Here is a 17,454-nt window from a genome sequence, read left to right on the forward strand (position 1 = left end):
TATACTCTGTAAGTACATTTTACTATCGGGATTTCATTTTTGTTAAAATTCCAGTTTTGTTGTATATATTTGTATATATATTAAATATATCTTATGAATAAATATATGTATGTGTCTGTGTACATGGGTAGGTAGATATATATACATATAGACATTGTAACATAACGTATTGAACATGATCTGAACGAATATAAACCAAATTCTCTTTAGTCTAGTGCTTTGTAATCTATTTCTAGTGAAGAACCAGAGTTTTTTAAAGTTACCATTATTATTATTTCTTATCCCTTGGAGACCAAAAGTTTTATAAAATATAATTAAAGCATAAAATTGCTATTAAAGTTTCTAACTGTTTATTCTCTCTTTACCCATCTCCTAGCAGACTAATAACAGTTTGAGGCAAACCATCCCAGGTTTATAGACCACATTTTGAGTAGAATGGCTCTAGGGTGTGAGAATATGTGAATCTTTCATTTTCTTTCTTAATATTTTATATAGTTTGATTTTTAATGTGGATTTTATTTGGCTAGTAAACAGAAGATAAAAAAAGCAATGTTAACCTTAGTAAAATAAATTTAGTGAATATATATATACGACTAGGATAATATATTTTCAGTCATTAATGTAAGTTACCTCTGGTTGAAAATAAGTGGAAAGTATATCTTTCCATTTTTTGGGATGGGAGTATTTGTATTTCTCAGTATTTCACTATCAATGGGTACGTATTTCATGTATAATAAAAAAAAAATTACCCATTACAAAACAAAGAGCAGTGTAAATACCTTTATCAAGTTGGAGTAACACAACCATTCACGTCTGTTTACCTGAAGCATTCTTTTGATAGGATTTCTAAAGTGGGAAATTTTGTAAGTGTTTAGCCCAATTCTGGTTCTAGCTCTGCATACCAATTAAAAATAGATGTAATTTGGTACCTCAAAATATTATTCATCAATTTTCATTCATCAGTCAATGCACATTTAAACAAGCCGTGAAGGTTTGTGAATAAATTCCTCAGGAAGCAGTTGCCCACCTCTCTAGCAATAGTTGACCCACTGCCTCCAAATCAACTGATGTTGGTATTCAGTGTTTTATTTTTCTAATTAACATTTGGATATTCGTTTATTAATTTACCAAATATTTAGTGAGTGTCATAGTATGAATCAAGTACCATGCTACTCCCTGAGGATAAAATGTGGAGGAAAGAGAGCCAGTGCCTCTCCTCCCAGAGCTGATAAACTGGCAGGGATGGCTGATAATGAGCAAGTAATACATGCTCTGGCAGCAATGTGGAGAGGAGAGTGGAAGGAGAGCAAGAAGGGTGTGGGAGACAGCCTGAAAGTCCATATTTTTATTCCATCTCCCCTAGCATGAGCCAGCTAACCAGATATTAGCATGATTCATTTTCATTTCCCCAGAGTGTCTATTTTATACTACATGAAAGAGTCACAAGACATTCCTAACTGATCTCAGATTTTTTTTTAATTTAAAAAAAAAATGTTTTGCTTGTTTATATGAAAAGCACCAGAGTGTCAAAGGTTACGAGAAAATAAAGCAGCCACCTGAATGAGTACCCTGGGTCATACAGCAGCACACAGGGGTGTCAACTGCAGCTGGGTCTTTCAAGAGACAAAGTGGGGATGCGGGCATCTTGGCAACTTCCGCTATGGCAGGATGTACGTGCCAACTCACCAGTTCAAAATTTAAGGGTGTGGGGTTGTTGATGATCTTTTCTTGAGAGGGGCTGGAGGAATGCTAGGTCACTTGATAGTGAGGTCAGAAATTCAATTTCATTGCAAAGAGACTTCCACCTATAAATATGAGCACTGGTTTATCCTTTTCTTGTTTCCATCCTTTTACAAACTGAATGTGGTGAACACAAATAATAGCTAACATGTTCTGCACACTTGCTACATGCCAGTAAAGTACTGTGCTAAATATGTCACAAGCAGATCTCATTATTTGTTTGACTTTATGAAGGAGGTGCTATTTTTATTCATTTTTCAGATGGGGAATTGGACACATAGAGAAAATAAGTAACTTGTCCAAGATCACAGAGCTACTAAGTGGCAAAGCCAAGCTAGCTCAGAGCCAAGCAGCTTGAAGGTGTAAGCTTTCCCTGCACTCTATGTCCAGAAACATCATCAATGGCCCCATGACCATGACTGCAATCTATTTTAAGCGGAGGTGCGCATATTCTTAGGGGATTAGTTTCTCTCTTTAGAACAGATTCAGGAATTGAAACTACTAGCTTGATGATATTAAATAAACATCAAATAATAATCATAATAAAAAGGATAGCAAGGAAGGACGGGGTGCTCCACAATCAAAGCGTAGCTGAGCTCTATACAGTGAGAGACTTCAGCTCACTCTTCACCAAACAGCAGCTGGTCCCAGCCTGCACTTGAGCTTCAACACGGTCACATCAGCTGCACGTCAAGTGACTGTGATCAGGGCCTTTCCTTTTACAGGAGAGACGTTTGGCCTACACATAACTCCAACTAGGGCTGTTTGTCCTGCTTCTATTGTTCTTCTCTTTTAGCCAGGGCCACCCTAAGCATATGAATGAAGAGGTACTTGCCCTCTGCCCCGCCCCAGACATACACACACACACACACACACAAACACACACACGCCCTCTGTATAAAGAAGTCCCCACTTCCCTTACCACATGAGGCTGATATTGTTTGGTCCCAACCCGTAATTGCACCACTGATGAAGTGACATGAGAGCATACCAACTACAGCCCGATACTGAGCAAAGTGAATCCTTCTAAAAATGGTTTATTTTTCTAGCAGCACTTCTCCTCTGGATTCTTACACAGATGCCAAGTCATGAAAAAATGAGTTAAATAAACAAACGATAGTGATGGACCAAGAAAATCTGTAGGATGGTCCAGAGTTCACTATTCCCACGCCCTTTGAGACATCCACCTGCTGTCCCATGACTGCTGGGGCTGTTATTCTTGCCTTTCCCTGTAAATCAAACAAGCCTCAGGGTACCTGTCATCTGTATCTAAAGGTGAGGCCACCGCCCACTGGCACTTGTAACCTCAGCACACAATATTTTCTTAGGAAGAAAAAAGTGACTAAATGTAACAGTTGGCTTAGTTTCTAGTGTCTACTGAGTCCACACAATTTTCTCTTATCTAGGATTAGAGCAATGGCTCAGAACCCTCTATCTTTCCTTTATCTGTCTTTGCTTTTTAATGGAAATAGATTAATTAAATAATATTCAACTAACTCATTAGTTGCTTGGGGATCTGAAAAGTAAATTGCAAATAATATCGCCTTACCAATCTTGAAAGAGATTTAAAGCTGTATTTAAATATAGCTGCATTATTACAGCCATAGGTTCATTCATTCATTTATTCAACAATTTTCCCTACTGAGTACCAACTGCATGTAAAAATACAGCCATTTTCCAGAAAGAGAGAAAGAAGAAGGTCACCTCAATCATTGTTCCCACCCAACCCCAACCCCTGAACCTAGTACAGAATACAGACATGCACGTAAATAACTATAATGCAAGGCATAGTATAAGTCCTATAATAAAAGATTAACATGTTATGAAAATAAAATGTGGGTGGATCAAGAGATCTTTAGTTGTAAATGAAAACCCCACTCAGGCTGGCCAAAAAAAAAAAGAATATTTACTGACTTCCTTAACCATAAATTCCAAATACAGATCTAGTTGCAGGCTAGGCTTTATCCAGCAATTTAAATGTCTTCCCTGGTGGCTACCCTGAGCCCCATGAACTTGCCTTATGGTAGCAACATGACTATAAACATTCCACAGCTCACTTATTCTTACCCCACAATCTAGGAAAGAAGAGGAAGATTCTGTTTCATGGACACCCCAGCAAAATCTCCTCTCATCTCCTGGACTATGATTGTCTTGAGTGCCCAGTCCCAACCAATCATTTGAAACAGGAGTGCGGGTATTCTAATTGGTTTAAGCCGATCAAGGCCCAGCCCTTGGGTTAAGGAAGGAATTAAGGCCACCAAAAACCACATGGCTGAGAATAGAAGGGGTGGCTTCCCAAAGAAAATCAGAATTGTGTTAGTACTGTGTTAGGAAGAATAGCTGCTGGACAGGCAATAACAGTGTATCTCACAGCAGGAAACAATTCTGATGGGTTGGAGGAAGGGAGAGGGAAGAAAGATGGCTCCCTAGAGATCCTGCTCAACAGGGGTCTTGACTGCAAGATAAGAAGCATCTATGACCGAAGATATGATGTAGGTGCCTTTAGTTTATGATCCCTACTAGAGTGCCACTCATTCTCCCACTAGTCACTTCTCTACTTGAAAATGCCACCGGTACTGCCTCTAGGAGTTTCACGAGTTCATCAGCTCCTCTCCGCTGCCTCCCCAGTTACAAGACCATGGCCACAGCTTTTGTTGATGTTTGGGCAATGCTTAAGTTATGACCAAAGCAGAAAGAATTTTCAAGGGACTTCTACTAAGGTAACCACAGCTTGTGGCATAACCCTTCTGTAGAAATATGACTGGACTTAATTATCTCCTCATAAAAAAAAATCACTGGGCTTAAGCAGACACATACACGAATACAGATAGAGATACAGCTACCATTTAATGATAACTTACTGCAAGGGAGAAAATGGTAATTGCTTTCCATGCATTATATCTGATTGCCTAATACGTGCAAAAAACTGAATGCTATTTATATTCCCATTTTACAGATAAAAAAGTTGAGGCTAAAAATTACAGAGAGTATGTAGTGAAAATGACATCTGAACTTAAAGATTTCTGATACCAAAACCTATGCTTTCCATCATTATATCTTATAATTTCCTAAATTCAGTGGGCAGGAAACTCCTGAACTGTATTTAATTCATAAAGTGAGGTACACTTGTGTTGTGTTAAACAGATTATGGATTGGCAGCACAAAATATCTAAGGAGATTCTATAGTCTTTGTTTCCTGAAGATTTAAATTTTCAATAAGCCTAACTTTCCACTGTAATGCAGAGGATTATAATATAAAAATATCTGAAACAGTGGTCATTAAAGAAATCATTTGCATTTTTCTTTGGAATGCATTATGTTATTTTCCCCTTTACATACACACTAATATACATACATTACACTAACTGATTTAAAGATGTTTGGATTCCTTAGTAATAAAATAAATTTCTATTTACTGAATATACATTGATGATATTTAGGGGTTCCTGAGTACCTTAAAATGGCTAGAAAATAAACATTTTCCATGAATAATGAAATAACTGAAAGGTAAACCAAAATAGTCAGTCCATCATGTTGCTGTATCTAGGAGCTGAGTCTATCTGATTCTAATCTAATTCTAATGCTTTCTGGATGTGAAAGTGGGGGCAAGATTTAATCTCTCTAAACATCAGTTTTCTCCTTTATGTAATGAGAATAATATTGGTACCTTCCTTATGAATGAAGTGACATATGATAAGTGCTTAGTACTGTGCCTGGCACATAGTAAGCACCCAGTAACTGCTAACTACCTTCATCAGCTATTAATAGAGTCAGCTTTCTCTCTTCCTCCCTTCCTTCTGCTCTCCCCTGTGTAAGTTACTCAAAAAGAAGAAATAATTCTATAGATTTTTAGAATTTCTATAGGAGTATTGATACCATCTCTTGACTTTACCCCTCCAAACCATGATAACATTTTGCTTGCTGGGGCAAGCCAATTACCAATGCAATGATTTTCACGCCCTTTGAGCCCATCAAACATACTCAATATATTCTTTTTCTTGACCCTACTTAATGGTGTCTTGACAGCATTAAATCATTCTGATTTCACAAGGGGAAAAAATTTTATGACTTCCCTCTCTTAACAAATTTTAAACAAATAATAAGCAAGAACCAGTGGATGAACTCATCAGCGAACTACATTTGCACTTGGGAAACAAGCAAGGACATTGTCCAGGACATTTTGCATTCCAGGGGACATCTGGCAAGGACAGGAGATAATTTGGGGTTGTCACAACTAAGCGTGTGTGTGTTTTGGGGGGGTGGTGCAATTGGCGTCTAGTAGGTAGAGGCCAGGGATGTGTTAAATGTCCTACAATGCACAGGACAGTCCCCACAACAAAGAATCATCAGATCCAGAGGTCAGTAGCGCACATATCAGGAAGCTCTGGTCTAGACATATTGCCATTGAAGTTAAGGGTACTTGGAGTACGTTAGGGAAAAGAGAGAGAGGTTGGCCAGTCTTCCCCTTCCTCCTATTCTTTGTGGTTGTATTGTTACAAATATATTATTATAATTGCCAAATTTTAAATTACTTTTTATACTCCATTCCTTCTTCTGAAGGACGTAAAATTATATTTGAACCATTTTTGCTGGCCTGGGGAAAACGAGACTCAGATCATTTCAGAAGTGCCATGTTCTTTTCACTTGTTAAATGATAATTTAACAGCCTTCAGTCACCTGCAGGGAAGTTTTACCATTTCCACTGAGGGAACCCATGTCTGTGAGTGTCACAAGGTCACACAGCATGAAACCATGATTTACTAGGACTTTACACTGCACAGCAAGGCCTTTGGAAACGTGCTTTACACTCCCACTGGGACCTGTTGTTTCAGATCCAGAAAGGGTTTTTGAGAGTAGAAGAGAATGGGATTTTTATAAAACATACACAAAGCACAAATAAAATGACTCCTGTTCTCAAATTGTTCTGAGTGCTTATCGTTTGGGATGGAAGGAAGACAAAGTCAAACGCGTCTGATTGTTCCGGAATATAAAACTTCTCAGCAGAAGTTTACATTCACTGGGTTTCTGTTGCTATTTTGATTTTTCTAAAAGTGTGACATCCTGTATCTTAGTGGTGAGAAACTGAAACAAATTAATACAACACGTTCTAATTGTAAGAATATGCAATTTTGAATTGATCACACAGGTGACTGAAGTGTAAAAATGTTCTTTGGCACAATGTTACAAAAAATACATTAAAAATACAAAGAGCATTAAATGAAATACATATTGCTATGTCAGCTTAGAAAGTTATTTCTCCTCATATAGGTAATTTTCTTTGTTCTTATTTACTTTTTGTAGAAATCTGGGAAATATCTTTGAAACTCTAAAATTGCGTATGTTGAATGGGGGAGAAATATAGACTTTTGTAATTTATGATTTTGTCTACATCAATGCCTAAGCCTTTTTTTCCCATTTTGGTTTAGTTTCAAATAGCCCAGATGTGTGCTTGCCTACACTGCCCAGACAGGTTTTCTCCTAGGTTCATAGTAAACAGAAGAGAACTTAGAGGAAAACACCTCCCTTGAATATGATTTATTAAACAGAAAGAAGCTTTTCTTTCTCTTGCTTCAGTTTTTATTTGGAAGTCTTGCACTTTACAGCTTTTTCTTAGAACTGCAAAACTTTTCCTCAAAATGTTTTCAGCTTAAAATAAAAGGTGTTACTAGGGAAATAGACAGAAGGTTTGAAAGCTTTTTATCCCCTTCATTTGAAATGAATAAATATGTAACACAAGCTGATTCACATAAACACTTCATTGTACTTAAATTTCTAGAGGCTTTTAAATATAATTGTCATTTTTACATGAATTCTGAGCTGATAAGGCAAGCACAATAGAAAAAGAGGATTGAAATATACCCTTTCCCTTATTTCAGGAGGGAATTCCTACAACATAGATCTGTGTTAAAGAATTTTGGCGACATGACACTCTAAATGATTTCGGAGGTAAATCAGTACAGAAACATAATAAATCAGAATTCTAATGTTAATGATTATTGCAAGGAGGCCATTTATCCTTAAAATACGTGATTTAAAAGCTAGTAGTAAGATCTGATCTTCCTCATTCAATAAAGATTGAGCAGTTGTCTAAAACATGCCAAGTATATTACTAGCAATGCCTTGTCATCTCTAAGTGAAACAGGTCTCTTACCTAGCAAATCCATGCACTGCCCAATGCACGCTGTACTTTGAATCCTGAAAAACTCAAAGGAAATATACCTAAATGCCCCTGAATATATTGTTATATTTTAGGTGGATTTGGCCTTTTAGGTTGAAGAAGTTATTGATTCTAAAATTCATATGAAAGAGAGAATACTCAAGAATAGCAAAGACGTTAAAGAAATGAATGAATGAATGAATGATCAGACTTGCCCTTGCAGGTATTAAAATATACTATAATGTTTGGTAACTAAGAAAATACTTATGCAGGCATAGAAAAATTTATCATTAGAAAAAAAGTAGTCAAGAAACATGCCCTTTGCATGGGAAATTTAGTTTGAGGTAAAGTGGCGTTTCACAAGGGAGCAGCATTTGAAAGACAGTTTGGAAATATCTACCCAAATTTAAAACATGTAAATACTTGGATGAAGTGAATACACCTTTAGAAAACTGTTCAAAATACTATCACAAATGGAAAAAAAAAGAAAGATGTATGCAAAATGATGTTTATTGTTTCATTGTATGCAATGGCAAAATATTGAAAACAGACTAAACATAGGAAGGGAGAGATTTTTAAAATATATATATTGTAAACATAGTAGAATACCATGAAACCACTAAAATTAATGGTATAGACATATATGTATGAATATGGAATTCTCTCAGGAAATAATTAAGTGAATAAAAACAAGTTACAAAATACATAAAAGATAATGATGTTCATATAAATAACCAGAAAGTAATATACATGCATGTTACATATGTACAAAGGACATAGAAAGAGATTGGAAGAATATACATCAAATTGCTTACAGCATCTACCTCTAACAAGTAGAGGGAAGATTGCATCAGGGGTAGAAAAGGAGACTGTGAATTGAAGAAAAACAATATATCTCTGTATTGTTTGAATGTTTAAAGAGAACAGTGAAAAGAACTCTACTCTTACCCTGTCCAATAGACAGCCACTAGCCATATGGGGCTATTGAGCACAGGAAAAGTGGCTAGTGTGATTGAAGAAATAAATTTTTAATTTTATTTAATTTCCATTAATTTAAATTTAAGTAGTGCCATGTGACTAGTGACTACTGAGTTGGATAATGCAGTTCTAGACCATCAGCTATCTGACAAAGGAATTATAAATATACTTTCACTTACTATAATAGTCATTAGCATTCATAAATAAATAAGACTTCGGCCATTGACCCTTACAAGCTATGACCTTGAGCAATAACTTCTCTGACTTGAGTTTCCCAACTAGACCGTACAAAGCTATGCTGTACAATGTGGCATCTACTAATCACATGTTGAGCTACATATTTTGGGTGTAATATTTTGGATTTGTTGGGTTAAAATAAGATATACTGTTAAATTCATTGCACTTGTTTCTTTCTAATTTTCTTTTTTTTTTTTTTCCTGAGGAAGATTCACCCTGAGCTAACATCTGCGCCAATCTTCCTCTATTTTGTATGTGGGTCACTGCCACAGCATGGCTACCAATGAGTGGTGTAGGTGCGCACCCTGTAAACCGATCCCAGGCTCCTGAAGTGGAGCGCACTGAACTTAACCACTAGGCCACAGGGCTGGCTCCTCTTTCTACTTTTTTAATGTGACTACCAGAAATTTAAAATTACATATTTGGCTTGCATTATATACCTATTGAATAATGCTATTTAACACAGTCAAGAAGCCCAGTTATCCTTTCTGCCTCAGTATTTCATATAGCATGTGATTTAGGGGAAAATTACTTAATATCTCTGATCTTTGGTTTCCTTATACAGCTCCTCCCAACTGGATTTTAGTGCAATCTAACAAGAAATAATATAAACAAAAGCATTTGGAAGACGATATAAAACAAGACTCTCTAACGAGTTTATTCAGAAAATTCTCTCAGTAACAAATGCCTGCCTCTCAATGGTTAAGCCACAGCTGAGGTTAATTCAAATTTTTGAGAGTGACTTATCTTTCCTAAATGCTTAATCTAGGACCCTGACATTATAGATGTCTATCCAACTAAGCCAAAGAGATAACTTAAGACCTAAAAATGCCCCTTTTTTTCCAAATTCTGGTTGCCATTGTCTTAGCCTAGTTCAGATTAGAGCAGTTATAGTGGAAGCCAAATCTAGGGGAAAGTTTCATATCTTGAAATCACTCCCCAGTACCAAAAATCAAAGCCCCAGAGAAGGATATATAGCCAAAACTATAAATAGAAGAACTTTAGAAGGAAGGCATTAGATCTTGTTCAAGTGCCCCAGGGCTCAGAATTTTTCATCCCATCTGTACACTCACTTCTTAACCACTTGAAAGCTGCCTTCTACCTCCATCACTCTATGGAAACACCTTACAAAGCTTACCAGTTACCATCTTCTTGCAAAATCCAGTGATGATTTCCCTCTCCTTAATTTTTTGTGTGCGACTATCTGTGTCTACCTACAACATTCAACTCTTGACTCCTTTCTAATTCTGAAAATCTCCTTCCCCTCAATACTCACGTGATTGCACTGTCTTGACTCTCCTCTTCCTCTGTGAATAACTCTGTGTCTTCCTTCCTCAACTGTCTAATCACGCATGTCTCCAAAGACCCTAAGCCCTCTGCTGCTTTCTGCCTACCCTAATCCTTGCAGTAATAATCTTTTCCTCTAGAATGAGGGTATAGAGTTGTACAGGTACATCTTTAGTTCTAATCTTTCATCTACTTTCTCCTCCCATATTTCCAATTGCCAAAGGACATATTCACAAGGATTGTCTATTTTCATATCAAAATCAGCATATCCAGAATTGAACTTACTCTTGTCTTTTCCTAATATTCTATTTGTTTTTTAAGCTACCTTGTTAAACAATTTGAAACTACCTTTAATTTTTCTGTACAATTATACTCTACTCTCTTTCTTGCTCCAAAATATGTCTCAGAATTTCCCCTTTCTTTCCATTTCTATAGTCACTACCCTTGTGTGTATTACTCATCACATTACATCTGAATGACTAACACTACTGGTCAGCTTGCTTCTTAGTTGTTCTCCTAATCAAACGACATAAAATTAACATGTCTAATGTACCAATTTCCTATGTCCTTCTTTATTTTAACAGAAGCTCCCATTTTCTATTAAAATAAACTCTAACCCTACTGCTTGACTCTCAAGTTTGCACTATAAACTAGCTGTTTAACCTATATACGTTTTGTTTCCATTTTCATAGAAGTAGATACCATTAGAGTTGGAAGGGATGAACCCAGCTGTATATCACAGGTGAGTAAATCAGGTCTTAGTAATGCTAAATTGCTCAAAGTCACATAGCTAGCATCATCTTCAAGAACATTGAGATATTACTGCATTAAGCATATCTAATTGCTAACTATGTGACCTTGGGAAAACATGCAGCTTTTCTCTACTCTCACTTAGTATATGCAAAATGGGGCTAGAAATACTTTCCTTACTTAAAGAAAGAAGACTGAACTATATCAGTGGTCCTTGAAGTGTGGTCCTGGAACCTCCAGCAGCATGCCTGGGAATTTGTTAGAAATGCACATTCTCAACCACTAGCTCAGACCTACCGAATAAAAAATTCTGTGATGTGATCTAGCAATGTGAGTTTTAACAAACCCCCAAGGTAATTCTGATGCACACTAAAGTTTGAGAACCAATGAACTTGATGATTTTACAAGGTTTCTTGAAATTGCAAGTTCTGACATTCTAAATAAATTCTGTAATCTAATCTATCACATAGTGGTGAGTCTTTCTTGGGAGTGTTTAACTTAGTTTATGAGATGTGTTCCCCAGCTCCCTGGACACCGCTTGAAGTGAGAGCATCATTCAAACTCCTAGAGAAACATAACATCAATGATGGAGCAGGTTATGCAAATTACAAACACAGAGGAGTAGAGGTCATTTGATTTAGTTGCTGCGTAGCCTGAAAACAAAAGCATATCATCACGGTTCTTTTATGGGGCGAGGGGCACATTTCTGTCAAATTGAGTAGCTAGAAACAATAGAAGACACTGTACTTCTGAAATAGTTCAAGTTTAAAGTTTGTAGCCAAAACTGGAGTGAGCAATAGGCCACAGGAATGCTGCAGAGAGGATTGCATTATTTCAATAGTTTTTGTCTGGAAGCTCTAGGGCAGCTGAAGCTATGCAGCTAGGTGGAGCAATTGAACATCTCAGCGGACAATTGAAACAGGGAGAAAGGTAGAAGGAGGGAAATGGCTGGTTTTTTAGCTTAAACATAGTTCCTGTCCTTACAGAAGGTAATCCATGTGAAGAGGAAGGCTTTTCCCTCTTCCAAATCCTCAAATGCTGGCTCATGGTATATGATTTTGAGAGTATAAATGTGGGTGGATTTGGAGGAAAGAGACAAAGCATTGGTTCTTTAGGTTAGTCTGACAGAACCCAACTGTGGTGGCCTTTGTTTATGAGGCATGTTCCTTGTGAGCCTAACTGAGCTTCATCCAGGACTATAGGACACTCAGAGCTAAAACAGAAGGAGGTGCAGTGTTAGGTCTAGAGGCAAGTGGAGAGTGGCAGTCCACAGGCCAAATGCTGGGTATTGCTTTGTCTTTGTAACCATGTCACATCCTAGGAAATGGCAATGGAGCCCAGCGAAAAAATATATAAACAGGCTGTTTCATTCTTCATTCTTGAGATGAGCTGAGTGGTTTCAAGGTCATAGGAATTGATGATAAATATTCTGGGATGAGCCAGGAATATGCAGGTGTTACTATCAAAATTACAGATACCTCTATCTGTAGGCATTCTCATTATAAGAGAAATCTGAGACAATTATGTGCCCAAGGGCACTATTTTTAAACAGTGGTGCTGGGATTTGAACCAGGTCCGTCTGGCTCCAAAGCCCACCCCTGTAGCCACTAAGTCAGTGGTTCTCAAGTTTGAGCATACATAAGAAACATCTGGAGGGATTGTTAAAACATATTGCTGGGCCCCATCCTCAGAGCGTCTGATCCAGAAGATCTGCGATGGGGCCTGAGAATGTACATTTCTTTCAAGTACCCAGGTAATGCTGATGCTGCAGATGGAAAGCCACACTTTAAGAACCACTGCCCTAAGGTAACCTTGTGCCATATGGGCTGTGTTATGTCCAGCCTCTTCACTAAAGATTCTAAAGCAAGGACAAAGTGTCTTTATCAATTGGATTAGCGATTAAAGTTATCCCCCAGTGCCTTACAACAGAGCCTTTCGAATTTTAGTATGCATTTAGATCACCTGGGGATCTTGCTGAAATGCAGATTCTGCTTCAGTAGGTCTGGGGTGGGATCCCAGATTCTTCATCTCTAAGGACCTCCCAGAAAATGCCCATGCTGCAGTACGTAGGCCTTACATCAGTGGTTCTCAGAGTGGCCCCAGAGCAGCAGCTTAGGGATCCTCTGGGCACTTGTTAGAAATGCAAATTATCTGGCTCCATCCTAGACCTACTGAGGGTGGATGCCCAACACTCTTTGTTTTAACAAGCCCTCCAAGTAATTCTGAAGCAGGCTAAAGTTTGAGAACCATCACTTTACACCACTGCTTCTCAAATTTGACTGAACGTTAGATTCATCTGGGAAGTTCTCCAAAGTACTAATACCTGGGTCTCATCCTCAGAGATTCTGGTATAATTGGTCTCAGGTGCTGCCTGATCGTAAGGATTTTAAAGCTTCTGATGATTTTAATATGCAGCAGTATAAGAACAACTACCTTACAGTGCAGGGAAAAACCCTGCTACTCAAATTATCATCTCTGGACCAAAAGCATTGGAACATGGGAACCTGTCAGAAATAAGAAATCTCAAACCACATTCCAGACCTACTGAATCAGAATCTTCCTTTTCATAAGATCCTCAAATGATTTTCATGCATATTAAAAATTGAGGCCCTATTCTAGAGAAACACTAGAGCAGCATTGTTTAATAGAATTTTTGAGATGATGGAAATGTTCTATATCTGTGCCGTCCAATATGGTAGCCACTAGTCATATATGGCAGCTGAACACTTGAAATGTGGCTAGTGCAACTGAGGAACTGAATTTTTAATTTTGATTAATTTAAATTTAACTAGCCACACTGGGCAAGTGGCTACCATATTGGACAATATAGCTCTGGAGAAAGAGCAACGATTTCAGGGGCTAATTAGGGTTTGCCAATGATAGAGCATTTGACATCACCTCATTTGTGTAGTAAAAGGCCAGGACTAGACAGTAGGCAACATCGTAAGGGAGGAGAATTTTGTGTCTGCCATTTTCTTCATAGTATAGTGTAAAGATGGTTTACAGGTGTTTCATAATCCCTGACACTCTATTAATTCTGTTTTCCGTTCTCTCCACAACTTATCTAATTCTTATTTGAGAAAGCTATTGATCCTTTATTAACGAGAAAGGACTAAATCCAGGATTTAGAACAGAAAAGAACAAAGGAAGTAATTTGGGGCAAGATCAAACAGAGGCCAGGTCTAACAAACTAGCGGAGAGGGAGACATTTGGGAATAAATAAGACTTTAGGAGATGTCTCATTTCATACATTTTAAGTCTGATGGGGGCTGTAGTGTAATCACCTAGATTAAGAGCCCAAGATCTGGGAAGAAATTATCCCTAAGATCCTACAGTTTCAGGGTCTTTCTGAGTCAAAGAAGAGGTGATATCTAATAACACTGTTGCCCCTCCTTTATCTTATAGTAATAGAATATTTTTAATGCTCAACTTAAATGCTGGGTTGTTTAATACAAAAGAATCAGTCATGGCCATTTAGGGAGTGCTCAGTAAATAGTGTTGAATTTCTGATCTTCAACAAATTTTTGAACTTCAAAATTCTATGTCACTTTACAATAATTCTTTTAAAGTAATGGCCAGTAATTTGCTAACTATTGCAACCATTTGTATGACCCATAGTAAGTAGGTAGAAAAGAGCTTTAAAAAACTAGTAAAGAGGTATTTCTGCCAGTCTTCACCAGTCTTTAAAGTCTGGCCATTTTGCTGCATTTGTGGTCACATTAAAGTGGAGAAGCAGAAAGCAATATAATAAGAAAGTTGACTTAATTCCTCATGGGCATGCTCTTCTCCTTGACACTCCCAGGAAGGCATGCTCTCTGATCTAAAGAGCAGAATTTCCTGTGGGAAATAGTGTTTTCCACAGTGTGGCATAAGTTAAGAACGAATAGCATAACTATAGAGCATGTGCAGCCTTTTATGGGAAGGCCAGAAACATATGGAAGGCAAGCTCAAAATTACGGTGATAAAATGAATGAGAGAGTCAATTTTGTACTCAGAGCAGAGAGCAGCATTGAACTAGGAAAGAAGTATATGTGGTAGAGGGAAAAGTCCACAAATTGGAACCAGAGAATACATAGGAGGGAGCACATGGGGGTAAGTAGAATTGTTAAGTACACTGCTAGACTGATCTTGATTCAAGGCTCAGTTTTTCCACTTGGTACTAACTAATTGATCTTGGATGGGTTACTTACCTCCAAGAGTCAGTTTCCTTATACACCAAATGGGGGTAATAATAGTACTTCTGTTGTAAGGATTAAATGAGATGTCCTATAACACATTTAGCAAGTGCTCAGTAAGTGTTAGCATTGTTTTACAAGAGACAGGAAGTGGTGTGGAGTGCATGGAAGATACATAAATAACAGGACCTGGTAAATTTAAAGGGTCATGAAAGTGAAGATATACGAAAATGCAAATTCAGGAAAGCTTTGTTTTAAAAGAAAGTATCTGGGCATTGAGTAAATCATAGACAGGGTTTTAGAACAGGAAAATAAATGAAAATACAGAGCACAGAAGAATAATACTTAGAACTACCAAGAGTGGTTTGGGAAATCTTTGCAATTCTTGAAAATGTTTAGAAAAATTTGACTGCATTTCTGTATAAGCATTTGACAGCTATAGCTTTGATCAAATTCTCAAAGTGGTCATGAATTGTTCTAAAATATTAAAACGCATTGTTGTACATCCGTATCATTCTGCAACTTACCTTTTTCATCTAAAATAGTGTTTCCCCAGGTTTTCATTTGCATTTCATGAGCTAAACTGTTTTAAGAAGTTTATTGAATACCTATAGTGCTCTTTACATGAATTTTGTTTTTATATGTATTAGTTATCTATTGATTTATAATGAAATACTCCAAAATAAAAGCAGTTTAAAATTTAAAATAAAACGAACAACAAAAAACCATTGTAAAGTGTTGTAACCCATCTCAGAGTGTCCCTGACTCATTCTAGCAAAATTCATTGGCACCAACCCTAAAGTGTGTCTTCCCAACCTTGTCTTCTTCCAGCTAGGCCAGGCCAATCAAGAGTCCAAATGGGAGCCATGGATTGATTATTCAGGTCTGCTTTATCGTTTTCACACAGAAGCACAGGGAGCTGCAATCACAGTGATACTGTACCCAGATCATTATTGGCAGATGGCTAACTAGGACATTTTCAGGTTCAAGTGACTGAAACTCCATTATAACCGAGTTAATCCAAAAGAAGGATTAATTGGTTCACATCACTGAAAATCCAGGTGTTAATATAACTATAGACATCCAAGGACTCAAAAGATGACTACAGACATTCTGACTTTAGGGATCCAGGACTCAGTCTCACTCTCTACTATCTCCTATTTCCCCGTTTGGCCTTATTCTTTAGACAGGTTCCTGGAGCTCCAGGCTTATGTCCTCACAGCTCCAAGTCCAGCAGAATGAAAGAATGCCTCTTTCCCCAGAAAGAAGCCTTTTCACCACAGAAAACGTTTCCCACTGGAATGTAAGCTCCATGAGGTCTGGGACTTTGTTCGTTTTCACCACTATATCCCCCGAACTTTGGTGCCTGTCACAGAGTAGTCGCTCAATTTTGACTGACGTCAGCCAGAGCTAAATTAGGTCATTTGTCTTCCCTGAACCGATCACTGAGGCCAGAGGCATGGAAAATATTGAAGAGTTCATATGACCACCCCTGACTGGACTACCCTAAATCTCACAGACTAAGAGAGGGGCTGGCATGTTCCTCTAGGGACATGGGATTCTTATCCAAAAAAGATTTGGATGCTGGAAGGCCTGAGAGCAACAAACGCCCATCTGCATAAGCTTTCTATTTCTCAAGATTACACCAGAAGCTCCGAACTATTCCTAGGAATTGTTTTCTGAATGACAAAAATGCAAATACCTCTAAGATAAAATAAAAGGAAATTAATGGACAGAAAAGCCTTTATCCCAGTGCAATTACATAGGGGATTTAGACAGATAAAATGTAATTATCTGAGTAGGAATTGGCAGGGTGTTTGAATTTTAGAGATCTTTTTTTCTGAGGATCCTGATTCCTGGCTGACTTAGAGAAAGTGGGCTCACCTGAAGGATTAGTCACGCCATGTATACAACGCTCTTCCATTTACCACAATTGAAGTGGCTAGAAGGTGAGAATCACCAAAATGGTCTTTGCACACAGTACAAGGTAGTGATCTTCATAAACTCTAATCTGAATCATCAAAAGGTTCTGAGGCTGTTCTGAATGATCAAAAGAGAGATTAAATTATATTCTAATTCTAATTAGTTTGGCCAATGAATACTTGAAAGGTAGACAACCAAATGCTTTTA

Source organism: Equus quagga, chromosome 2 (assembly GCF_021613505.1).
Source record: "Equus quagga isolate Etosha38 chromosome 2, UCLA_HA_Equagga_1.0, whole genome shotgun sequence".
NCBI classification, from domain to species: domain Eukaryota; kingdom Metazoa; phylum Chordata; class Mammalia; order Perissodactyla; family Equidae; genus Equus; species Equus quagga.